The sequence below is a fragment of the Arachis stenosperma genome, chromosome 9, assembly GCF_014773155.1.
Source record: "Arachis stenosperma cultivar V10309 chromosome 9, arast.V10309.gnm1.PFL2, whole genome shotgun sequence".
NCBI classification, from domain to species: Eukaryota; Viridiplantae; Streptophyta; class Magnoliopsida; order Fabales; family Fabaceae; genus Arachis; species Arachis stenosperma.
This window is the reverse complement of record NC_080385.1, coordinates 123580854-123608499: the sequence shown is the minus strand read 5'-3', so window position 1 is coordinate 123608499 and position 27646 is coordinate 123580854. Positions and strand designations below refer to the sequence as shown.

At 35.6% G+C, this 27646-nt stretch overlaps 2 non-coding genes across 2 annotated transcripts; both read left to right on the top strand.

The window, feature by feature from the left end:
* Window positions 1-501: 501 nt before the first annotated feature.
* LOC130952225 (small nucleolar RNA R71) lies at window positions 502-605 on the top strand. Its single transcript, XR_009074405.1, has one exon. It is a non-coding gene; the product is annotated as a small nucleolar RNA R71 (small nucleolar RNA).
* Window positions 606-10579: 9974 nt separating this feature from the next.
* On the top strand, window positions 10580-10683 carry LOC130953072 (small nucleolar RNA R71). Its single transcript, XR_009075246.1, has one exon. It is a non-coding gene; the product is annotated as a small nucleolar RNA R71 (small nucleolar RNA).
* Window positions 10684-27646: the final 16963 nt, after the last annotated feature.

Below are 27646 nucleotides of genomic sequence, written 5' to 3'. Positions count from 1 at the left end.
TTTCTTCCACCATTATTATTGAAACCTTGTTGAGGTCTCTCTTGATTCTTCCATGAGAGATTTGGGTGATTTCTCCATGAAGAATTATAGGTGTTACCATAGGGTTCTCCTAGGTAATTCACCTCTTCCATTGAAGGGTTCTCAGGATCATAAGCTTCTTCCTCAAATGAAGCATCCTTAGTACTGCTTGGTGCATTTTGCATTCCAGACAGACTTTGAGAAATCAAATTGACTTGTTGAGTCAATATTTTATTCTGAGCCAAAATGGCGTTCAGAGTGTCAATCTCAAGAACTCCTTTCTTCTGACTAGTCCCATTGTTCACAGGATTCCTTTCAGAAGTGTACATGAATTGGTTATTTGCAACCATCTCAATGAGCTCTTGAGCCTCTGTAGGCGTCTTCTTCAGATGAAGAGATCCTCCAGCAGAGCTATCCAAAGACATCTTGGATAGTTCAGAGAGACCATCATAGAAAATACCTATGATGCTCCATTCAGAAAGCATGTCAGATGGACATTTTCTGATTAATTGTTTGTATCTTTCCCAAGCTTCATAGAGGGATTCTCCATCCTTCTGTCTGAAGGTTTGGACTTCCACTCTAAGCTTACTCCATCTTTGGGGTGGAAAGAACTTTGCCAAGAAGGCATTGACTAGCTTTTCCCAAGAATCCAGGCTTTCTTTAGGTTGTGAGTCCAACCATATTCTAGCTCTGTCTCTTACAGCAAAAGGGAATAGCATCAGTCTATAGACCTCAGGGTCTACCCCATTAGTCTTGACTGTGTCACAGATTTGCAAGAATTCAGCTAAGAACTGATGAGGATCTTCCATTGGAAGTCCATGGAACTTGCAATTCTGTTGCATTAGAGAAACTAATTGAGGCTTAAGCTCAAAGTTGTTTGCTCCAATGGCAGGGATAGAGATGCTTCTCCCATAAAAATCAGGAGTAGGTGCAGTAAAGTCACCCAGCACCTTCCTTGCATTGTTTGCATTATTGTTGTTTTCGGCTGCCATGTCCTCTTCTTCTTTGAAGAATTCGGTCAGGTCCTCTAAAGAGAGTTGTGCTTTGGCTTCTCTTAGCTTTCTCTTCAAGGTCCTTTCGGGTTCAGGGTCAGCTTCAACAAGAATGCCTTTGTCTCTGCTCCTGCTCATATGAAAGAGAAGAGAACAAGAAAATATGGAATCCTCTATGTCACAGTATAGAGATTCCTTGAGGTGTCAGAGGAAAAGAGAAATAGAAAGAAGAAGGAGAAGAAGAATTCGAACTTTAATTGGATAAGGTTCGAATTGTGCATTGAGAAGGAGTGGTACTCCATAAATAGAAGGATGTGAGAAGGAGGGAAGCAATTTTTCGAAAATTAATTAAAATATTTTGAAAACATTTTTGAAAAACATTAATTGATTTTCGAAAATAAAAGTGGAAAAGAAACCAAGTGATTTTTGAAAAAGATTTTTAAATTAGAAATAAAAAAGATTTGATTGAAAACTATTTTGAAAAAGATGTGGTTAAGAAGATATGATTGGTTTTAAAAAGATGTGATGAAAAGATATGATTTGAAAACAATTTTAAAAAGATTTGATTTGAAAAACATTTTAAAAAGATTTGATTTGAAAATAATTTTAGAAGATTTGATTTTTAAAAAAAAAATGATGACTTGCCTAACAAGAAAAGATATGATTCAAACATGAAACCTTCCTCAACAGAAAAGGCAAAAAATGTTCAATCAAATCATTAATTGTTAGTAAGTATCTTTTAAAAAGGAAAGAAATTGATTTTGAAAACATTTGATTGAAAAGATTTGATTTGAAAAATATTTGATTTTGAAAAACTTTGAAAACTTGAAAAAAAATTGATTTGAAAACAAAATCTTCCCCCTAGCACCATCCTGGCGTTAAACGCCCAGAATGGTATCCATTCTGGCGTTTAACGCCCAAAATGCACCCTTTTTGGGCGTTAAACGCCCAACCAGGTACCCTGGCTGGCGTTTAAATGCCAGTCTGTCCTTCTTCACTGGGCGTTTTGAACGCCCAGCTTTTTCTGTATAATTCCTCTGCAGTATGTTCTGAATCTTCAATTCTTTGTATTATTGACTTGAAAAGACACAAATTAAAAATATTTTTGGATTTTTAATAATCAAAATGCAACAAGAATCAAATAACAATGCATGCAAGACACCAAACTTAGCAGTTTGTATACTACTGACACTACATGAGACACATAAACACTCAAGTCAAAAGAGTTCAAAGATCAGAGTAAGAAATCATCAAGAATTACTTGAAGATCCTTAAGACACATGAATGAATGCATGCAATTGACACTAAACTTAAGATGAGACTCTAGACTCATACAAGAAACATCAAATATTTTTGGTTTTTTATGATTTTGTGAATTTTTTTGTGATTTTCGAAAATTAAGTGGAAAAAGATATCAAAATTCTTAATGAGAATTCCAGGAATCAATGCAATGCTATTCTAAGACTCCGGTCCAGGAATTAGACATGGCTTCACAGCCAGCCAAGCTTTCAAAGAAAGCTTCGGTCCAAAACACTAGACATGGCCAAAGGCCAGCCAAGCCTTAGCAGATCACTACTCCAAAAGCAAGATTAACAAGCTCTTGTGATGATAAGTTGAAACCTCGGTCCAATGAAATTAGACTTGGCTTTACAGCCAGTCAGATTTCAGCAAATCATCATGAAACTCTAGAATTCATCTTCAAGAATTTCGAAAAAAAATAAATGCCTAATCTAAGCAACAAGATGAACCGTCAGTTGTCCATACACAAACACAATCCCCGGCAACGGCGCCAAAAACTTGGTGTTGTTGCCGGATCAAAACTTGGCACTGTTATTGCAGGGAACAAATGCGAAACCGTAGTTAGGACATTTAATTCCCCGGCAACGGCGCCAAAAACTTGGTGCACGAAATTGTGATCACTACAACTTCGCACAACTAACCAGCAAGTGCACTGGGTCGTCCAAGTAATACCTTACGCGAGTAAGGGTCGATCCCACGGAGATTGGTGGTATGAAGCAAGCTATGGTCATCTTGTAAATCTCAGTCAGGCAGACTCAAATGGGTATAGTGATAAACGAAAATAACATAAAGATAAAGATAGAGATACTTATGTATATCATTGGTGTAAGAGCTTTAGACAAGTGTATGAAGATGCCTTCCCTTCCGTCTCTCTGCTTTCCTACTGTCTTCATCCAATCCTTCTTACTCCTTTCCATGGCAAGCTTATGCAAGGGTTTCACCGTTGTCAGTGGCTACCTCCCATCCTCTCAGTGAAAATACGTCCCTGATGCTCTGTCACAGCATAGGCTAATCATCTGTCGGTTCTCAATCAGACCGGAATAGAATCCAGTGATTCTTTTGGCGTCTGTCACTAACGCCCCGGCCTCAGGAGTTTGAAGCACGTCACAGTCATTCAATCATTGAATCCTACTCAGAATACCACAGACAAGGTTAGACCTTCCGGATTCTCTTGAATGCTGCCATCAGTTCTCGCCTATACCACGAAGACTCCGATTAAAGAATCCAAGAGATATTCACTAAGCCTCAGATGCTTGTAGAACAAGAATGGTTGTCAGTCACCTTGTTCATGAGTGAGAATGATGATGAGTGTCATGAATCATCACATTCATCAAGTTGAAGAACAAGTGATATCTTGGACAAAGAACAAGAGGAATTGAATAGAAGAACAATAGTAATTGCATTAATACTCGAGGTACAGCAGAGCTCCACACCTTAATCTATGGTGTGTAGAAACTCCACCGTTGAAAATACATAAGAACAAGGTCTAGGCATGGCCGAATGGCCAGCCTCCCAAAGTGAGTTCAATCATCAAAACATGATCAAAAGACTCTCTATATCCATTACAATAGTAAAAGGTCCTACTTATAGAAAACTAGTAGCCTAAGGTGTACAAAGATGAGTAAATGACATAAAAATCCACTTCCGGGCCCACTTGGTGTGTGCTTGGGCTGAGCAATGAAGCATTTTCGTGTAGAGACTTCTCTTGGAGTTAAACGCCAGCTTTTATGCCAGTTTGGGCGTTTAACTCCCAATTAGGTGCCAGTTCCGGCGTTTAACGCTGGAATTTCTGTAGGTGACTTTGAACGCCGGTTTGGGCCATCAAATCTTGGGCAAAGTATGGACTATCATATATTGCTGGAAAGCCCAGGATGTCTACTTTCCAACGCCGTTGAGAGCGCGCCAATTGGGCTTCTGTAACTCCAGAAAATCTACTTCGAGTGCAGGGAGGTCAGAATCCAACAGCATCTGCAGTCCTTTTCAGTCTCTGAATCAGATTTTTGCTCAGGTCCCTCAATTTCAGCCAGAAAATACCTGAAATCACAGAAAAACACACAAACTCATAGTAAAGTCCAGAAAAGTGAATTTTAACTAAAAACTAATAAAAATATACTAAGAACTCAACTAGAACTACTAAAAACATACTAAAAACAATGCCAAAAAGCGTACAAATTATCCGCTCATCAGAACGCATCTTGGGTAAGGGAATTCTACTGCAACTACTTCTTGACTTCCCTGGATGCAGTACACCTAAGGGAAAAGCAGATTCTGGTCACTGAAGAGGCCATAGAGGATATTCTACAGCTCCCACCTAAGTCCGCTCAGCCTGATGGTTACAAAAAGGCTGAGGAGGACATGTGTTTCTTGAGGTTTGATTGGGATGCTGTCAAGGCAAGGATAGCCCTTGACTCGACTGTTCCGTGGGAAATGGGTCAGGATACCACCATGCCTAAGGGACTTAAGCGTATTTACTTAAATGATGAGGCTCGACTATGGCACCAGATCTTGAGCAACTATGTTATGCCGAGTACCCATGAGACAGAGATACCGGCTTCTATGATCACCCTCCTATGGTGTGTGATGGAGGGTAAGGACCTGTACTTGCCACGATTTATCCGGCATTATATGGCCAGGGTCCACGTCCGAGGCATTCTCCCTTTTCCCTATTTGGTGACACAGCTGGGCCGTCGAGCTGACGTGCCATGGGAGGATGCCGATGAGAGACCACGGACTGTAGGAAGATCATTCCTCACAGTAGGAACTTCCTAGCTTTGGGCTACACACCACCACCTTTCACTGCTACTGATGAGACAGCCCCACCGTCTGCCGGACCCTCTTCCTCCACAGCTGCCCCTGCTGCCACCACTGCACCTCCACCTGCCCCAGAGCTAGTGTACCGCCTCGTGCACCGCTTGTTCCAACAGCTAGATCAGATGGAGCGCCGTCACCGGCGCCGGTATGAGAGATCGGAGCGTCGCAGCAAGTGACGCTATGAGCATCTGAAGCTGATGATCCGACAGGGCAGTGACATCCCCTCCGAGCCTGACACACCATCAGAGCCATCAGAGGAGGAGGCGGATGAGTACGAGGAGGAGACCCATCCGCAGGCAGGCACAGAGCAGGCTGCTTCCCAGGAAGAGGTTCCACATCAGATTGAGGCTGCAGATCCTGAGATCCCAATCCAGTCAGCACCTCCTCTGCAGCAAACAGATCCTCAGACCACCACCACAGAGACTCCAGTTATCCACCCTACCAGTGATGACACCCCTTCACACCCAGCTTGAGTGTGCATCGAGGACGATGCTTTATTTTAAGTGTGGGAAGGTCGCCATCTCTGGCATACTATTTTGGTGAACCACTACAGACCCTTCTTTTTTTTATTTTGGCTATTTTTTTTGTATTTTTCTCTTTATTTTTATTTTTATTTTCTGAGTACTTATACATTGCTACTTTCATGTATTTTTACTCTATTTCTGCATTTTGCACTTTAGTTCATATTTTAGCCATTTAGTTTAGTTTGCAGTTCTAACTTATTAGCTATAGAGTAGGTGGATTAATTAATATAGTTTACCCTTTTGGCATATAATAGTTTAATTTGATCAAAATAAAAGGAGTAGACTAGGAAATTTAAACAAGATCAAAACAATCCACACAGTTTGTATATGAAGTATTACATCATGTAGTTAAGTTAACAATATTTCATCAAGGAAGAACACTAAAACTTTAGCCATCTAATATATTTTACATTGAGAATAATGGGAATTTTTAACTAAACCTCCATGACATACATGAGTGATATATGATTTATGAGTTTGAGAACATACAGCCTGTGAGTTTTGAGCTTAATTGTATGGTTACATTTAAACCATAATATCTTATTCCTGTGTGTTCCACCCTTCTTTTTTATTCTGGTGTTCTTTGCTTTGTTTTAATCTATATGTCCGATTATAGAATATAGGTACATACTAAGAGAGTGATTGATGTCTTGTTTGATTTTAACTCACTTATCCCAAATAAAGCCTACCTTTTACATCACCCTTGTTAACCCCCTTGAGCCTTTTAATCCCTTTTGTTTTATAACCACATTACTAACCTTAAGCAGAAAAACAAATTAAAAAAAATCCCAAGTTGAATCCTTGGTTAGCTTAAGATAGAAATATTGTAATTGTTTAAGTGTGGGGAAACTTTTTGGGAACATGGATGATAGAAACAAAGGTAGAAAAGTTGAAAAGAATAAAGACATTTTGGGAAGCATGCTCATGTAAAATTAAAATAATTAATTACCATGTGCATTAAAAAAAAGTGCAAATTAAAGCAAATGCACATGGTATAAGAACAAAATATGAGCATGTGACATAAAAAGTGAAAAAAATGTGGGAAAATAGGTAAAGAAGCTTTATTTTAGAAATTATGTATGTTAGGTGAGATCTTAGACTAATTAAGGATTCACTTATCAGCTCACTTAGCCTTATACATATACCCTTACCTTTACCTTGGCCCCATTACAACCTTAATTAAAGACCTCATGATTTTTGGTATGTCTATATTTTATAATTGTTGATTGATTAGATGAAGAACAACGTTATAGAAAGTAAGGATAAAAAGAAGAATAAGAGTGATTAACCCAATAAACACTGAGTGATTAGAGAGTAAACACAAATTCCAGTGAGGGTTCAATAACTCATTAACATATATCTATGCTTAATTTACTAATTGTCTTGCAAGTTTATAAAATGTTTTTCTCTCCCATCTCAATTGTAAAAGTGCTTTACCATTATCTAAGGTTGGCTATATATATATGATTCCTTGAGAATGTGAATTGATTTAACTACATGTAAGCTTTATATATGAGTGAATAAATTAGAATTGCATCATGCATTTAGATTAGAATTGCATTGCATGGCATTCAACCACTTCAAACCTTACTTTTTACCTTGGATATAGCATGAGGACATGCTATTACTTAAGTGTGGGGAGGTTGATAAACCCATATTTTATGATATATTTTGTGCTTAATCTGAGTGATTTATTCAATCCTTCACCCACTTATTCATATTAATTGCATGGTTTTACTTTCCCTTCCTTATTATGTGATGTATGTGAAAAACATGTTTCCTATGCTTTAGAATTAATTATTTTAATTACCTTTATTTTCATTCGATGCCATGATTAGTGTGTTAAGTAGTTTCAGATCTTTTAAGGCAGGAATGACTTAACGGATGGAAAAGGGAACATACAAAAATGGAAGGAAAGCGTAAAACGGAGTTTTTGGAGAAACTGGCATCCACGCGACCGCATGGACAACGCGACCGCGTGCCAAGAGCGAAGAAGCAGCGACGCGGTTGCCTAAAGAAGAACACCTATGACGCGGCCGCATGACTGATGCGACCGCGCGACAAAGAAAACTCCAATCGACGCGACCGCATGACCCACGCGGACGCATGACAGAGGCCACGCACCAGAAATTGCAGAAAACGCTTATAGCGGATTCTGAAGCCCTTTTTGGCCCAAATCCAAGTCCAGAAGGCATAGACCAGAGGTTATGAGGTGTGGGAATGCATCCATTCAGGGAGTCTCGGAATTTTTAGTCACTTTCCATGATTTAGATCTAGTTTTGAGAGAGGTTCTCTCCTCTCTCTCTTTAGGATTTAGGATTTAGGACTTCTCTTAGTTTTAGGAGTAACTCTCGATCCCAGGTTTAATGTTCTTTTACTTTATAATTATCTCTTATTTTCAGATACCATTAATGCTTGCTTGTATTAGTTATGTTGCCTATTTGGCTTATGCTACATTCATGTTATGATTTTCTTATTTAATGCTATTTGAGGTATTTCAGTTTAATATTGCTTTCTTTATTTATACCATTGATTATTCCCAATCTCAAGACAATTTTTATTCCAGCAGATTTAATTTCTTTTTCTTTTGGTCTTGGTTGAGAAATCAGTAACTCAGGAGTTATCTTAGCTCAACATAATTGATAACTGTTATCTTTGCTAATTGAACTGAATTTCAATAATCCCAACCTTTTCTTAGGAAATAAATAGGATTCAAAGGTCAACTAATTAGTCCCTTAACTTTCCTTTGCTTTAGCAAAGGTTGACTAAGTGGAATTAAGATTCAACTTTCATTATTATTGATAAGAATAACTAAGTCTGGACTTCCAATTTCTCCTATCTTGCCAAAGGGTTTGTTTTACAGTATTTATTTATTTTAATTGTCATTTAAATTATTTGCCACATTTATTCCTCATTCTCAAAACCCCAATTTTACCTTTTTCATAGCCAATAATAAGAACATACCTCCCTGCAATTCCTTGAGAAGACGACCCGAGGTTTAAATACTCGGTTATCAATTTTAAAGGGGTTTGTTACTTGTGACAACCAAAACGTTTGTACGAAAGGATTTTTGTTGGTTTAGAAACTATATCTACAACGTGACTATTTTTATAAAATTCTTTACTAGCAAAAATCCTAACGTCACTCCACATGATCATGTACCTAATAAAACATAAAAGAACAATAAAAAATAAAATTAGATAAATAAAAATTGGGTTGCCTCCCAATAAGCGCTTCTTTAATGTCAATAGCTTGACAGTGGGCCCTCATGGAGCCTCACAGGTGATCAAGTCAATGTTGTATAATCCCAACACCAAACTTAGAGTTTGGTTGTGGCCTCTCAACACCAAACTTAGAGTTTGATTGTGGGGGCTTTGTTTGACTCTGTACTGAGAGAAGCTTTTCATGCTTCCTCTCTATTTTTAAAGAAGATCCTTGAGCCTTAAACACAAGGTAGTCTCCATTCAAATGAAGGACTAATTCTCCTCTGTTAACATCTATCACAACTCCTGCTGTGGCTAGGAAAGGTCTTCCAAGGATGATGCATTCATCCTCCTCCTTTCTAGTGTCTAAGATTATGAAATCAGCAGGGATGTAAAGGCCTTCAACCTTTACCAACACGTCCTCTACCAATCCATAAGCTTGTCTTACTGACTTGTCTGCCAATTGTAATAAAAATATGGCAGGCTGTACCTCAATGATCCTCAGTTCTTCATTACAGAGAGTGGCATAAGATTTATGCTTGACCCCAGGTCACACAGAGCCTTTTCAAAGGTCATGGTGCCTATGGTACATGGTATTAAGAATTTGCCAGGATCTTGTCTCTTTTGAGGTAAGGTTTGCTGAACCCATGTATCTAGTTCACTGATGAGCAAGGGAGGTTCACCTTCCCAAGTCTCATTACCAAATAACTTGGCATTCAGCTTCATGATAGCTCCTAGATATTGAGCAACTTGCTCTCCAGTTACATCTTCATCTTCTTCAGAGTAAGAATAGTCTTCAGAGCTTATGAATGGCAGAAGGAGATTTAATGGAATCTCTATGGTCTCTATATGAGCCTTAGATTCCTTTGGATCCTCAATAGGGAACTCCTTCCTACTTGAGAGACGTCCCATTAGATCTTCCTCATTGGGATTCGTGTCCTCTCCCTCCTCCTTGCATTCGGCCATATTGATTATATCAATGGCCTTGCACTCTCTTTTTGGATTCTCTTCAGTATTGCTTGGGAGAGTACTAGGAGGAGTTTCAGTGATTTTCTTACTCAATTGGCCTACTTGTGCCTCCAGATTTCTGATGGAGGACCTTGTTTCATTGATGAAACTTAAAGTGGCCTTAGACAGATCAGAGACTAAATTTGCTAAGTTAGAGGTATTCTGTTCATAATTCTCTGTCTGTTGCTGAGAAGATGATGGATAAGGCTTGATATTGCTGAGCTTATTTCTTCCACCATTATTAAAGCCTTGTTGAGGCTCTTGTTGATCCTTCCATGAGAAATTCGGATGATTTCTCCATGATGAATTATAGGTGTTTCCATAAGGTTCACCCATGTAATTTACCTCTGCCATTGCAAGATTTTCAGGATCATAAGCTTCTTCTTCAGAAGATGCCTCTTTAGTGCTGTTGGATGCATTTTGCCATCCATTCAGACTTTGAGAAATCATGTTGACTTGATGAGTCAACATTTTGTTCTGAGCCAATATGGCATTCAGAGCATCAATTTCAAGAACTCCCTTCCTTTGAGGCGTTCCATTATTCACGGAATTCCTCTCAGAAGTGTACATGAACTGGTTATTTGCAACCATGTCAATAAGTTCTTGAGCTTCTGCAGGCGTTTTCTTTAGGTGAATGGATCCACCTGCAGAATGGTCCAATGACATCTTAGAGAACTCAGATAGACCATAATAGAATATATCTATCATGGTCCATTCTGAAAACATGTCAGAAGGACATCTTTTGGTCATCTGTTTGTATCTTTCCCAAGCTTCATAGAGGGATTCACCATCTTTTTGTTTGAATGTCTGAACATCCACTCTAAGCTTGCTCAGCTTTTGGGGAGAAAATAACTTAGCCAAGAAGGCCGTGACCAGCTTATCCCAGAAGTCCAGGCTATCTTTAGGTTGAGAGTCCAACCATGCTCTAGCTCTGTCTCTTACAGCAAAAGGGAAAAGCATGAGCCTGTAGACTTCATGATCTACTCCATTAGTCTTAACAGTCTCGCAGATCTGTAAGAACTCAGTTAAGAACTGGTAAGGGTCTTTTGATGGAATTCCATGAAACTTGCAGTTCTATTGCATTAGAGCAACTAATTGAGGTTTCAGCTCAAAATTGTTTGCTCCTATGGTAGGAATTGAGATGCTTCTTCCATCAAACTTGGACGTAGGTGTGGTATAATCACCAAGCATCCTTCTTGCATTATTGTTGTTAGGTTCGGCTGCCATCTCCTTTTCTTGTTCAAAAAATTCAGCAAGGTTGTCTCTGGATTGTTGTAATTTAGCTTTTCTTAGTTTCCTCTTCAGAGTCCTTTCAGGTTCTGGATCAGCTTCAACAAGAATGCCTTTTTCCTTATTCCTGCTCATATGAAAGAGAAGAGAACAGAAAAAGAAGAGGAATCCTCTATGTCACAATATAGAGATTCCTTTATGTTAGTAGAAGAAGGAAGGGAATATGGGTGAAGAAGAATGAATAGTCTGAATAAAGGGTAACGGTAGAGGCAGTGAACTGAGGTGAAGAGAAGTGTTAGTAAATAAATAAATAAATATAATAAGATGAGAGAGAGAAATTTTCGAAAATAAATTTTGAAAAAGAGTTAAATGATTTTCGAAAATAAAAATAAGAAATAAAATTTAAATTTAAATTTAAAATAATTAATTAATTAAAAAAAGAATTTTTGAAAAAGAGGGGAGTATTTTCGAAAATTAGAGAGAGAAAAGTTGTTAGGTGGTTTTGAAAAAGATAAGAAACAAACAAAAAGTCAAATAGTTAGTTGAAAAAGATTTGAAAATCAAATTTGAACAGATAAGAAGATAAGAAGTTGGAAAAGATATTTTAAAATCAATTTTTTGAAAAAGATAAAATTTTTGAAAAAGATATGATATAAAAGATAAGATAAGATAGATTTAATTTTTAAAATTAAAATTAATTATTTAACTAACAAGAAACTAAAAGATAAGATTCTAGAATTTAAAGATTGAACCTTTCTTAACAAGAAAGTAACAACTTCAAATTTTTGAACCAATCACATTAATTGTTAGCATAATTTTCGAAAATTAAGATAAAATTAAGAAAAAAATTTTTGAAAAACATTTTTAAAAAGAAGTTTTCGAAAATTAGTAAGAAAAATGAAAAAGATTTGGTTTTTGAAAAACATTTTTGAATTTTAAATTATGAGAGAGAAAAACATAAAAATGACCCACAACATGAAAATTATGAATCAAAACACATGATGCATGCAAGAACACTATGAATGTCAAGATGAACACCAAGAACACTTTGAAGATTATGATGAACATCAAGAACATATTTTTGAAAAATTTTTTTATGCAAAGAAAACATGCAAGACACCAAACTTTGAAATCTTTAATGCTTAGAAAATATGAATGCAAAGATGCACATGAAAAACAACAAAAGACACAAAACAAGAAAACATCAAGATCAAACAAGAAGACTTATCAAGAACAACTTTAAGATCATGAAGAACACCATGAATGCATGAATTTTTCAAAAAAATGCAAGAACAATATGAATATGCAATTGACACCAAACTTAAAAATTGACTCAAGACTCTAACAAGAAACACAAAATATTTTTGGTTTTTATGATTTTATGATTTTTTTTGTATTTTCTTTTATTTTTTTTCGAAAAACATATAGGAAAAAGAAAATAAGAGATTCAAAATTTTTAATAAGAATTCCAGGAATCTTTCAATGTTAGTCTAAAGCTCCAATCTAAGGGTTGGGCATGGCTTAATAGCCAGCCAGCTTTAGAAGATATAAATCAGGCATGCAATAGCTGATATTTCATCCAACTCCATATACATGCCCGTTATGTTGACAAGTGGAAGCCTCAATCCAAAAGGATTTGGATATGGCTTTGCAGCCAGTCAGGCTTCAACCTGTTACCATGAAACTCTAGAATTCATTCTTAAAAATTCCGATGCCATAGAATGATTTATTTTCAAAATATTATTATTTTTTTCGAAAATAATTTTTGGGAAAAACGAAAACAAAGAAAAATTTTGAAAAATTTTTTAAAACTTTTTGAAAAGAAAATTACCTAATCTGAGCAACAAGATGAACCGTTAGTTGTCCAAACTCGAACAATCCCCGGCAACGGCGCCAAAAACTTGGTACACGAAATTGTGATCATCAACAATGGCTCCAAAGACTTGGTGCTCTCAAACATAAATCACACTTTGTCACAACTCCGCACAACTAACCAGCAAGTGTACTGGGTCGTCCAAGTAATAAACCTTACGTGAGTAAAGGTCGATCCCACAGAGATTGTTGGTATGAAGCAAGCTATGGTCACCTTGTAAATCTCAGTCAAGCGGATAATAATTGATTATTGGGTTTTCGAATAATAATAAATAATTAACAGAAAATAAAGATAGAGTTACTCATGTAATTCAATGGTGGGAATTTCAGATAAGTGCATGGAGGTGCTGTGTTCCTTCTGAATCTCTGCTTTTCTACTGCTTTTATCCAATCCTTCTTACTCCTTTTCATGGCAAGCTGTATGTAGGGCATCACCGTTGTCAATGGCTACATCCCATCCTCTCAGTGAAAAAGGTCCAAATGCTCTGTCACGGCACGACTAATCATCTGTCGGTTCTCGATCATGTTGGAATAGAATCCCTTGATTCTTTTTGCATTTGTCATCACGCCCAACAATCGCGAGTTTGAAGCTCGTCACAGTCATTCATTCCCTGAATCCTACTCGAAATACCACAGACAAGGTTTAGACTTTCCGGATTCTCATGAATGCCGCCATCAATCTAGCTTATACCACGAAGATTCTGATTAAAGAATCCAAGAGATATACGCCCGGTCTAGGGTAGAACGGAAGTGGTTGTCAGTCACGCGTTCATAGGTGAGAATGATGATGAGTGTCATGGATCATCACATTCATCATGTTGAAGTGCAACGAATATCTTAGAATAAGAACAAGTGGAATTGAACAGAAAATAGTAGTAATTGCATTGAAACTCGAGGTACAGTAGAGCTCCACACCCTTAATCTATGGTGTGTAGAAACTCCACCGTTGAGAATACATAAGTGATGAAGGTTCAAGCATGGCCGAATGGCCAGCCCCCAAAACCTGATCACAGGATCAAAAAAATACAATTCTAGATCCAGGATGTCTAATATGATAGTAAAAAGTCCTATTTATACTAGACTAGCTACTAGGGTTTACAGAAGTAAGTAATTGATGCAGAAATCCACTTTCGGGGCCCACTTGGTGTGTGTTTGGGCTGAGTTTGATCTTTACACGAGCTGAGGCTTCTTTTGGAGTTGAACGCCAAGTTGTGACGTGTTTTTGGCGTTCAACTCTGGTTCGTAACGTGTTTCTGCCGTTTGACTCCAGAATGCAGCATGGAACTGGCGTTGAGCGCCAGTTTACATCGTTTAATCACGAATAAAGTATAAACTATTATATATTGCTGGAAATCTTTGGATGTCTACTTTCCAACGCCGTTGAGAGCACGCCATTTGAAGTTCTGTAGCTCCAGAAAATCTATTTCGAGTGAAGGGAGGTCAGAATCCAACAGCATCAGCAGTCCTTTGTCAGCCTTCTTATCAGAGTTTTGCTCAGGTCCCTCAATTTCAGCCAGAAATTACCTGAAATCATAGAAAAACACACAAACTCATAGTAAAGTCTAGAAATGTTAATTTATCATAAAAACTAATGAAAACATCTTTAAAAGTAGCTAGATTATACTAAAAACTATCTAAAAACAATGCCAAAAAGTGTATAAATTTTTCGCTCATCAGCTGTCCTAGCCTCTGCACAGCCTGTAGAGTCGCAGCAGCATTCGCCTCTATAGTGTTGGCCAGATTCGCCATTTCTGCCATGAACTCGGCATGGTTGTCCGCCGGTTGTTCGTTCCTACTCTCACATGAACATGCTCGACCTTGTCTGCGAGTAGCCATGTAGGATTTCTGTATACACCAAACAATCGATATCAAGGTGATCTGTCTCAATATTAAAAGCCTAGTGCTTCAATTTATCCCAAACAGGCACCCACAAACAACCATGCTATGCATATATCAAACAGATAACCTAATAGCATCAAAGAAAAGACACACAGAGTATGCAATGAAGCACAATCGGTCCATCCCTCAGGCTCACGAGGACGAACCGCTCTGATACCACTAAATGTAACACCCTAATTAGCCTAAGCCTTACCTCGCATTGTAAAGCTAAAGTTAATCAGAGATTACAACAGTTCCAAGCTCATACATATAATATATATAGAAAGAATAGTATAATCTAGAAGCCTGATGAAGGATATAGCTCAAAAACATGATTTCAAAGCGCAAAACGTACTAACCAAGCTACTAACTTGAAGCATAAGGAACAGGTATGGAATAACCAAACATCATAGTATAATAGTATAGTATCATAAGACGCTAGCCACGACTCGTGGAGTTTAAGCCGGCTAACCATATACAGACCATGTATGAAACCAGACAGTAAAAATAGCTTATACAAGTTTTGTTCTCTCAAATACACGCCACTAGGCAAAACAAAGTACAAAAGTGAGAGACATATTCAAAATACATCAAAGACTCAAAAGAAGTATCTGGATCCTCCGCTTCTGTCACCAACCAGACAACTCACCGAGGTGGGTTGCGACCTGCATCTGAAAAACACAACAAATATGGTATGAGAACCGGAGGTTCTCAGTATGATAACAGTTTCCAATGATGTAGGATATAAGACCCCGGAACGCCAAAGACAATCCTAGACTCCATGTCCATCACAAGATTCAAGATTAAAGCATTCTAAAACAGATAAGCATAATAGATAATTCCTTAATACATCTTAAGTCATAGTACCATAAAAGGGTAATCTATCTTAGGAAATTTCTACTCTATTCAAACACCGCTGTCCCACAGCATTTACCACCCGATCCTCTATGCGATCCCATCGCCACCACCTTCTGAACCTCCTCAGCTCCAGTAAAGCACAAGTATATACAATACAAGTAAAGCACAAGTAGAAGCATATAAGGTAATTAAATGAAAAAGTAGGTAAGAATGTTATTCAATTAGGCAAGCCATTACAAGTAATCAAAGCATACAAACAGATAGAAAATGCATATGATGAATACCTGCCCTACTGGCTGTGATATCACATTGTCGGTTCAACTGCCAACCCGACACATCTCCATGGAGATGTTGCCCTTCGGATTCATGGTGTGGAAAACCCCGATATATAGTATTCAGATCACTATCCAGGGTTTTGCGCCTGTACGCTCTGATAATCCAAAGGGATGCGAGCGGGATCTATTGCCACCGACCTCACATCTAAGCGCAAGCGGGACGAACCACCGCCCTTACACTGCCGCCGCTACCTCGACAGACAGGATCCAACCTCGGCCCCTGCCGCGCGCATAGCGTCTCATAATCTCAATGAAAAGTGGTACAATGGTTTTCAAAACATTTATAGCACAAGATGGATCCATCACTTCATTCAGAGTCCTCGACTCTTTCCAACCATTGTTCATTTACATTTCAGTTCCTTGATCTCGCATCTCATTCATCAACCCTTCATCACAGATCATCAACCTTCCCCAGTACAATAGAAACCTAGTACTCCATTTGCTAAATTTTCTCAAATAGTAGTGTCTAAGACCCTTAGCCCATCTTCCCATGTTAGAGCACCCAAAAATATGCCCAAAAGTCTTAAAAAGGTGTTATAGAAGCTTAGAACCTCGTCGGGAAGGTGAAATAGTTGAAAACAAAATAAAATTTGAGAAACAGGGAGTGTGCAGGGTTGTGCGTACGCACAGGTATCAAAACATAAAAGGATATGTTCACTCGCACAACAAGTGTGAGTGTCCCAAGAAACTGGCCTCCCCAACGTGTGCGTGCGCACAGGTCTGTGCGTACGCACAGGTTGCAATTTTTCCTTTGTTGTGCGCGCGCACAAGCTGTGCCAATGCTACAGGCAGATTGCCTGCCTCTGCGTGTGCGGAGACACGTGTCTGTGCGTGCGCACAGGTCACTATTTATGTAGAGTGTGCGTGCGCGCAATGCTGTGCGGGCGCACACACCAGAATACACAGAATTCTGTAACTTTGCAAGATTTTTAGATTTTCAATACCAACTTTGAATGATCATAATTTCCTTTACGAAATTCCAAATTTCACAAACTTTATATCGATTAAAAGGGTTTTCAAAGATCTTTAACTCTAAGCCAATTTCAACCAATTTTGAACATCGAGGAAAAAAGTTATGACCGGACAAAGTTTACAAAAAATTCTACTTTTACCCAAAATCACAATTTTCACAATTCTTTCACAAAACACAACCAAACCAACCCAAACCATTCCGAAACTCCAATTCTCATCAAATTCAACACTCTATGGCAGATTACACCAACATATCACATTTTTTCTTATCCACAACATCAATATCAATATATCTCATATATTCAACTTCATTAACAATTCTCCAACTATATTACCCATAGATCAACACCAATATCACATTTATCAACATAGTCCACTACTCAACTTCACAAATCATGCATCCTCAACATACCACTATAAATCATCATTATCAACTCAAAATTCCTCATTTCATCAATCATCATCATACAATTAAATCTAACAACTCATCAACCATTCAAATCCAATCCTATCCTATGGGTCACTAGCCTAAGTGTCCATGAATATTATATACTACATAGAGGGACCCAAAACCATGCCTTGGCCAATTCCCAATATGAACCAATTGAGATTTCAACCAAAATCCAATCACCAATGTAGCTCCAACAAGCACCAACAAGCCCTAAACTCACATTAATCAAGCTATATACATATAAATCACCACAAGATCAACCTAGGGCTCAACATAAACATAATTTCACAAGGGTTTAGTATCTCTTACCTCTCCCAATAGATTTGATGGCCACAATCCAAGGTTAAGCAAGGATTAGAGCAAACCTAAACATCCAAAATCACAAAATCCCATTTAACCCCAAAACCCTAATGTAACCCGAAATTTTGGAGAGAAGAACTAGAAGAATTTCGAGCTTATCTCTAGAGTTTCTTGGATGGGTTTTGTAGAGCTCTTTGCAAGGAACGCATAGCCACTGACGGCATGCAAATCGGAGCTCTAGAACTCAAGATATGAGCTTGAGAAGTTTGAGGTGAAAAGGGTTTTCTTCTTCCTCTCCTCCCCTTCTCAATTTCTGAAGTGTGTGTGTGTGTGTGTTTATGGAGGCTAGGGTTCATTAAATGAACCTTTATATATGTTGGACTTGGGCCCAACTTGGGTCCAATTCAACCCGTTAGTGTTTTTTGTCCATTTGGCCCAACTTCGAGCTAAACCTTTAAAATTAATGCCCGGTTTTCTGTTTCTAATGTTTTTCTAAGATTTTTGACTATTTCGACTTTTTCTTGTGCAACACTAGATAGACTTGAACTGGTTCAACCGGTTCACTGCCGGTTTGTGGTTTTTCACAGTTTTTCACAGAAAGCACATTTCCTGACTCGGAACAACCCACTAAGTCCAAAAATGATGTTTAAAACCTCAAATTCTCACTCTAACTTTTCAGAATCAAATTTGGGTAATATGACCACTTAATTAACCAGTTCGATTAATTACGGTTCTTACAAATACCAAATATGCCACTTGGCGTGTAAAGAAGGGTATAATTCTTACTTTCGCTTGTTCTGAGGCTAGTTTAAGTTATGCACCTGTTGATACTTGGTGGGTAAATTCTGCTGCTACTACTCATGTAAGTATTACTATGCAAGGTTGCCTGTGGAGCCAACTGCCAAGTGATGCTGAAAGATACATCTATGTGGCAGACGGCAATATAGTTGCAGTCGAAGCTATAGGAACCTTTAGATTATGTTCCATGAGTGGATTTTACTTGGATTTATTAGAGACATTTTATGTACCGTTATTTAGACGAAATTTAGTTTCTGTTTCTCGTTTGGACAAATCAGGTTATTTTTGTTCGTTCGGAGATAATAAAGTATGTCTTTTTTATAATTCGAATAATATTTGCTCTGGTCATTTGGTGGATAATCTATATAGGCTTGACCTAAATTTCTATAATAATGAAATACTGCAAACGGGTATAAAATGAAAACTAAATGAGAATTCGGCATCATTATGGCACAAATGTTTAGGTCCATCTCTAAACAGAGAATTCAGAGGCTCATGTCGGATGAAATTCTTGGACCCCTAAATTTGGTGGACTTTGAAGTCTGCATTGAGTGCATAAAGGGGAAAAGGACAAACAAAAGGAAATTAGGTGCCGAGAGAGCTAAAGATGTCTTAGAACTGATACATACCGATATATGTGGCCCATTCCCTACTGTCTCTTGGAATGAATAACGGTACTTTATCACGTTCATAGATGATTACTCTCGTTACCGGTATCTATATTTAATTCATAAAAAGTCCCAAGCCTTGGATATTTTCAAGTCTTTCAAAGCTGAAGTTGAACTTCAACTTGAAAAGAAAATTAAGATGTCCAATCTGATCGTAGTGGTGAATACTACGGAAGATATGATGGTTCAGGTGAGTAACATCCCGGACCTTTTGCTCTTTTCCTAGAGGAGTGTGGTATTGTTCCGCAATACACCATGCCAAGCAAACCTAGCATGAATGGTGTTGCAGAGCGAAGGAACCGAACTCTTAAGGACATGGTGAGAAGTATGATTAGTCATTCTTCCTTGCCTAAATTACTCTGGGGAGAAGTCTTAAAGACCGCGGTGTACATCCTTAATAGGGTACCAAACAAAGTAGTTAACAAAACCCCTTATGAAATTTGTACTGGAAAAAAGCCCAGTATAAAGCATTTGCATATTTAGGGATGTCCAGCTAAGGCATGACCTTATAGGCCACATGAAAGAAAATTGGACTCAAGAACAATTAGTTGCTACTTTATTGGTTACGCTTAGCGTTCACGGGGGTACAAGTTTTACAATCCTGCATCAAGGTCTATTTTGAAACGGGAAATACGATATTTCTTGAGGATGTTGAGTTTGGGGGGAAGGAAATATTAAGAATGTTGCTTTTGATGAGGATTCTATAACTGACAATAAATCAGGTCTTTGTACCTATTATTGTTCAAGATATAGTTATAGTACAAGAGCACAATGAGAATCCTACTATAGATTCAGTTATAGTACAAGAGAATAATGAGAATATTGTTGTTGCTCAAGATACTGCTACAACATAGGAAAATAATGAGAATCCTTCTCAATCCCAACCCATAAAGCAAGCTCAACAACCTCAAGAAGTGTCATTAAGGAGATCCAACAGAGAAAGGAGAAAATCCATCTATGGTCTCAAACAAGCTTTCTGTCAATGGTATCACAAGTTTAATCAAGTCATTACCTCATATGGTTTTGAGGTAAATATCATAGATGAGTGTGTATACCACAAGTTCAGTGGGAGTAAATACTTTTTTGGTCTTATAAGTTGATGACGTTCTGCTTGCCAGTGACGATATAGGCTTGTTGCATGAAACTAAGAAATTTCTATCGAATAAATTTAAAATGAAAGATCTTGGTGATGCCTCTTTTGTATTAGAAATCGAGATACTAAGAGATCATTCTCAACGGTATTCTTGCATTATCACAAAAGAACTATATCGAAAATATTTTAAGTAGACATGGCATGGAAAGTTATAGACCAAAGGACATATCCGTAAATAAAGGAGACAAGTACAGTCTCAAACAATGCCCTAAAAATGATCTTGAGAGGACAACAATACATGATAAACCTTATGCATCAGCACTAGGGAGCTTAATGTATGCTGAAGTCTGCACACGTCCCGATATATCATTTATAATGGGAGTGTTGGGTAGATACTTGAGCAATTCGGGCATAGATCAATGGATAGCTATTAAACGCATAATGTGTTATCTAAAGAGAACAAAGGATTACATGCTTATTTATCAAAGATAAAAAATTTTGGAGATCATTGGGTACTCTGATTCCGATTTTATAGCATATGGTTGCGAAACTTTGTCACTGAGCTTCGTATAGTAGATGACATTGAAAGGTCATTAAAGATATTTTGTGACAATAAGTTAGCAGTACTATACTCCAATAACAATAAGAGCTTGACAAAATCGAAGCATACAGACATCAAGTTCTTAGTTGTCAAAGAAAAACAGATTTTCATAGAACGTATAAGAACATAGTATTTTCTAGCAGACTCACTAACCAAGGAATTGATCCCTAAAGTCTTTCATGAGCACACTACTCGGATGGGTGTCAATATTTGTAATGCCTTGGTTTAGTGGGAGTTTATTTTATGCTATATGTCCTATGACAGATATTGAATTATTTTTCTGCATAATTAAATTGATGGTTTATTTCATGTTATGTGAAATGTTCATTTTCCAATATTTGTATTGTGTTTGATCTCAATAAAGTTTTAAAGTTGGACCAGCTGGAAATAGACATGCATGAGATCACTTGGCATGTAATTTCCATATTACTCATCCAAATTTGATCTATGTCGTTAAGTATGTTAGGATGGTGATTGTCGTGATTTAGTCACGATATTAATGTGATAAAAGCTGCGGTAGTTCCATATCTAATGTATGAGACGGACCAGATTGTTAAAGTAATAAGAGAAATAGCATTCAGATGCGCGCATAAAGTTTATAAGATGTGATTATGTCAAGAAAGAATATATGTATAGCCCAAGTGGGAGATTGTTAGAAAATTATTTTAATTTCGTAATTTGTTTGTGGGCAATACATATATTAATTATAATCACAAATTATGCTATTTCAAATTAAATGACTTATACAATGGTGATCTCATTTATTGTTTTAAATGATAAATTAAATAAGTCATTATTACTTTTGATTTGGAATTAAATGAGAATAAAACCGGATATTATCTTTTGTTCTTTAGATAATTATCTTTTAGATTTTAGATATATTATCTTTTGGACTATTTTATTTGGGCTTAAGGGTTTAATAGGTGCTATGCTCAAATATACATAGTGCCTTCAGGGTTTCAGTCCCCAATATACCAAAGCCGTCTTTGTTGCTCTTTTCCCATCAAAAGAGTCACAATTCAACTGCCTAGGGATACAGAATGCTTTGGTTGAGGAAGATCAAAAGAATCACAAGATCCAAATCATTCCATCAATTTCTGGCTCTTATGAATAAAGGTACGCTTCCGCATTATGTTATATTTTTTGTGATTCAATATGAATGATCTGGGTTAATAAAATTATTTATTCCAACAACCAGCACTAAAACGATTAATTGTTTAATTTTCAAGGTATGGTTAAAAAGATAAAATGAGATATGGTCTATGCCTGGAACCGTAAGGGAACTGTTTGAGAGGTGGACCGGTAGGCATAAGCGGAAACAAGAGCAGAAAAAATGGTTGCCGGGGTTCTTTGCAGTTATTTGGAACATTTGGGTGGAACGCAATACTAGGATTTTTCAGAATCAGAAAACAGGTGTGGACTTCGTAATAAGAAAGACATTACTGAGCTACAACGAATAGACTTAGAGTGAATTTTTTGGTGGTTGATGGCGATGTCGGAAGCTATAGGGATTTTATGTTTTTACGAAATTTTTGTTTTTTTTTTTTTGTTGCTCCACATTAGTGTGTTGAGCTTATTTTAATTCAAAAAAAATAAAATGAGATATCGTAATTGAATATAACTTTATTATGATCTGAATTTTGATATTTTAAATGAGTCAGTAAATTACATAATTAAATTAATAATATGAAGAGTTGCTAAATTCTTTACGCTAACTATAGAACATAAGAGTTGAAACATCAACTATGTATTCATGTGATCAATGAGATAATTCTTATTTTATTTTTTATTTTAGATTTTTAATGTAAAATTCATCAATAATTGATAAATTTGCAACTTATACCTAACTTGGTTTGATTTATGTCTGGACGGTTTGAAAAACTGATTCCTATAAAATTCTTTTTTGGTCAGGAGCTTGTTGTTTTTGGTTACGCATCAAGAGTTCTTGTTTAATTTCAATTCACTCTCCAACTACTTTTGGGCTTAAATTTCTGTGTCCATTATGAGCGGTTTTTGTATCCTTTAACAAAAATAGGTTGGGCAGAAAATGCTTTTGTATTGGGCACAGAGTATCTTCCGCGGATACTACTCGGATAACCGTAGAGAGAGCCTAAACTAGCAGGATAGCGAGATAACCTCTTTCATACCACAATCAGTCTAAAAATTCGAGAGCATTCATAAACTACACTACCAGCCAAAATATAAACCATTCATTACAACACACATATTTACCATTCCATACAGAAAATTCACACACAAGAATCAACCGTAACAAAACTTGGACAAGTGGAGCTTCAACTTAAAGAAGTTTTGGAACACTAACTAGTTTAACAAGAAATCAAAATTTAAAAAAAAAAGAAAGGAAAGCAAAACAAAGTAAAAAAGGAACCCTTCTGATTTATGAATACTTAAAAATGTATAAAATAAATACAATGCTATCCACTTTTTAAAAGGTCATCTACTGATGTATACACTAGTACAAAAGAGAGAGTTAATAACAAACTATTAATTAACCAAACTAACATTCTGTTTTTAATAAAAATTTACTATCTTTATCTTTGTTATCTTTTACACTCCCCTTAAACTGGAGTATGGTCGAAGAGCTACTCGCAGTTTGACCCGTAATCTCTCAAAGGCAGCAGTTGATAATAGCTTGGTGAGAATGTTTGCAATTTATTCGATCTCTGGAATATGCACAATATGCAGGGAGTTGTCCCTCAATTTATCTCGAATCAACTGGACTTCAAGCTGAAAATACTTGGTTCTGTCATGTAAAATTGGGTTGTACATAAATAAAACTGTGTTAAGGTTATCACAGTAAATAGTGGGAGGAGTTAGAAGAGAAACATCTAACTCTTGAAGAAGGTTTTTAAGTCAGACTAACTCAGCTTCAGAGGATGCCAAACTTCTGAATTCTGCCTCAGTAGAGCTCCTACTAATGATAGATTACTTCCTACAAGACCAAGACACTAAATTAGTGCCAAAATACACACAAAATTCAGATACTGACTTTCGATCCTCAATATCAGCAGCCCAATCCAAATCTGAAAAAACATAGAGCTTTGTATCATTGCATCTGTGAAATGTCAATCCAAATTCCTTTGTCCCTTATAAGTATCTTAATATCCTCTTTGCTGCTTTCCAATGAGAAAGAAGGGGTGCATGCATAAACTGACTTAATTTGTTGATTGCAAAGGAGAGATCTAGACGGGTGATGGTTAGATATTCCTCCTCCTCCTCCTCTTCTTCTTCTTTGCATTTCTCTTCCCTTTTCTTCGCGTGTTTCATCTTTATCGTTTTTTTTTATTACTGTTGTTGCTGCATTTTTTCCCCTCTTTCTCTTTCTATTGATTTTGTAACATTATGTATTTTTTTCTTCTTTGTTTGATTTTTTCTACCAAAAAGAATTATAAGAAAACGAAAGAAGAAGATGCGGAAGAAGAAGCAGGAGAAGATGAGAAGGAGGAAGAGGAAGAGTTTTGAATTATGCAGAACTTATCAGAATACAAATACACCCAAAATTCTTAAAAATATACTCAAATATCTTCGTGTTACACCCAAATATCTTCGTGTTACACCTAAATTTACTGCAAATATAGAAAAACGTTTTTTCTAATGCTGCATTTTTTTTTCTTTTTTTCTTTATTTCTTTCTTTCTTTTAGTTAAAGAAATGTAAGTTCATCATCTTCCAAGTAATTTTGCAGTATTATGTGTTTTTTCTTCTTCTTTGTTTGATTTTTTTGTTTTTATTCTTGTTAAGAGAGTAAAACAAGAGGAAACTTGAGAAAATAAAACAAAATGGAAAAGAAGAATAAGAAAAAAAGAAGATAGTGATGATGATGGAAAAAAAAAAGAAGCAGTAAAATATGAGGAAGAGGAAGAAGAAGAGTTTTGAATTATGCAGAACTTATCAGAATAAATATACACCCAAAAATTCTTAAAATACACGCAAATATCTTCGTGTTACACCCAAATTTACTGTAAATACAGAAAAATATTTTTTCAATGCAGAACTTTTACATTATATTCAAATTAAACCATCAACGATGAAACATTATTCACCTACAGAATCATAAACTACTAACTAAAAAATTAACTAGAAAAAATTTCAATGAAAAAAGAAGAATGAAGAAGAGGAAGTGGTGGTGTTGGTGGCAACGATAATGAAAGAATATGCAGTGAAGAAGAAGAAGAAGAACGTGCAGTAACGGTTGGAAGCGCGTGAATATAAATGATCTGTAAAGACTTATATGAGAAAACGCTTGTATGTGGAGAATTATTCTTAGTAAAAATAGCCTTGACCAATCTTAATATTATGTGGCTGAAAGAGGCTCCTAACCATGTTCAAAATTTGGCTTGGCTAGACATTATAACCCCTGTAAAATGAAAGTCTCTCCTTCCATCAATAATAATAATAATAATAATAATAATAATAATAATAATAATAATAGTACATTTAAAGTATGGTAATTAATTTGATTTTTTTTCTTATGCATATTACAAAAAATAATTATTTCCAAAACAAAAAAATAATTATTTACGAATGAACATAATTAATTATACCACAAAGATAATACCAATACGTTTATTTTTATCAAATTGAATCTCATTAAATTATTAATTTAAATTCTTTCTGTTTAATTTTTAATTTCAAAAATATTTCATACAAACATTGTTCTGTGTGTGAAAAAATTACGTAGAGACTTTTTAATTGCCCAATCATACCATTAATACATTCTTTTGCACTTTCTAAACCATACATTATTCTCTATATGAAAACTTTCAATTATTACCTTTTGTCGTAATCTTAAACTACTTCATGATACCAATAATTTTCTTTCTCCTGCTAATTATATCATCGTATACTATCGTATACTATTTAACATACTAATAAATAAAATTCATAACGTAATATTGATATCATTGCAACTAGTGGCGGAACTTTCTTGAGACAATGGGGCCACGGCCTCCTAAAACTTTTGTAAGTAGTTCTATCTCAAAGAAAAATAAGTTAACTCAATTAGTTTAAATAATATGCTTCTAATTTATATACTTGGGTTCAACACCCATCTTCACCATTCTTTAAAACTTTTTTTCTTGCATGCATATATTTAAATCAATATTACACTGAATTATATTTAGTTTTTCGTGTATTTTCATGCATTATTTTATTTTTAGAATAATAAAAATTATAGTATAACTAATTTTAAATCAACATTACAAGTTAAATGTTATTGTAGTATCACTGTTTACATTAATAAATTTTAATATTTTTATTTTATTAGAAATTTAAGATTTTATTTTGTTGTATTATATTATTTGATTGTAATGAAAATAATACCAAAAATAATTAGTCTTGAGATTTTTTAGAAATAAATATTATCGAAAATAAAATTAATCTTTTAAAATGTTACAAAACAATTTATAAATCGTAATCGTTTTTGTATAATTTAAATAAAAATCAGTTTTTTAAAAAAAAAATTAGTTTTTAGATTAAAAAATGATTTTTTAAATAAAAATAAGTTTTTATGGGCAAAAACTACTTTTTTTCATGTAAAAAGTAATTATTTTTTTAAAATTAATTTTTTATTTAAAATCAAATTGGTTTATTAATCTAAACAATTTTTTTTTACAAAAATCATTTACTTTTTTAGTTAACCTTAACCATATGTAATCCTACATTTTAATTAATAAATTTAAAAATAAAATAATTATATTTATAATTTTTATTTTAATATAAATACTATTATATAATTTTTTTTATTAGATTTTTAGTCCCCCCAAAAATTTCTTTCAAGCTCCGTTACTACTGATTGCAACTTTATCCAAAATCTAAATTAAATTAAGCTTTAACAAATTATAAATCACTCAACTATTTGTTTCCATAACAAACAATACTATTGTACAATCCGTTCCAACCAAAAACCACACAATTCCATCGAAAATAAGTTATTTTTTTCCCAACCCAAACTTTCATGTGAAACAAATAAATTGTCACATTTTTATCAACAAAACCAACAACAATCGACTGGAGACCAACCAGATAACAAAATCATTTGATGTACAGTAAAAAAAAATCCCACAACCTTAATTAACAACATTAACCATTAATCAATTTCACTTGATTAATCCCTTTCGATCAACACGCAACACAAATTTTGACAATTTGCATATCTTTTCTTCCTCCGTCGAGACACACCACACGCGTTTGTTTATTGTTTGCCCACGTACAGGAACGAAAATTGCTTCCTCACCCTAGCATTGGCCCTAAATTAAAACACATAACTACATCTAGATCTACTCACCCTAGCATTGGCCCTAAATTAAAACACATAACTACATCTAGATCTACTCTTCTTTTTTTCACTTTTCTCCTTTTCATCTACTTCTCTTTCTGTATTCATTTAAAAACCGGTCAATTTTCGGTTTGACTCACCAGTTTCCAACTGATTTTCCAATTTTTATACGGTTCTTTGATTGGTCAATTTTTTTGTTAGATTAAATTACATGTCATTGGTTTATGAGTTCAACCAACTAATTCAAACCAATTTTCAAAACCTTGAAAATAGTCTCGATTACAAAAACTTATTTATTTATAATGCAAAGATTACCAATATTTTATAAAAACTTATTTAATTTTATTCAATGGACGTATACTCATGTAAGGATTGATAGTAAATCTAGCCAAAACCTATCACGTTCTTTTTTTTAAATGATTATCAATCAAATAAAAA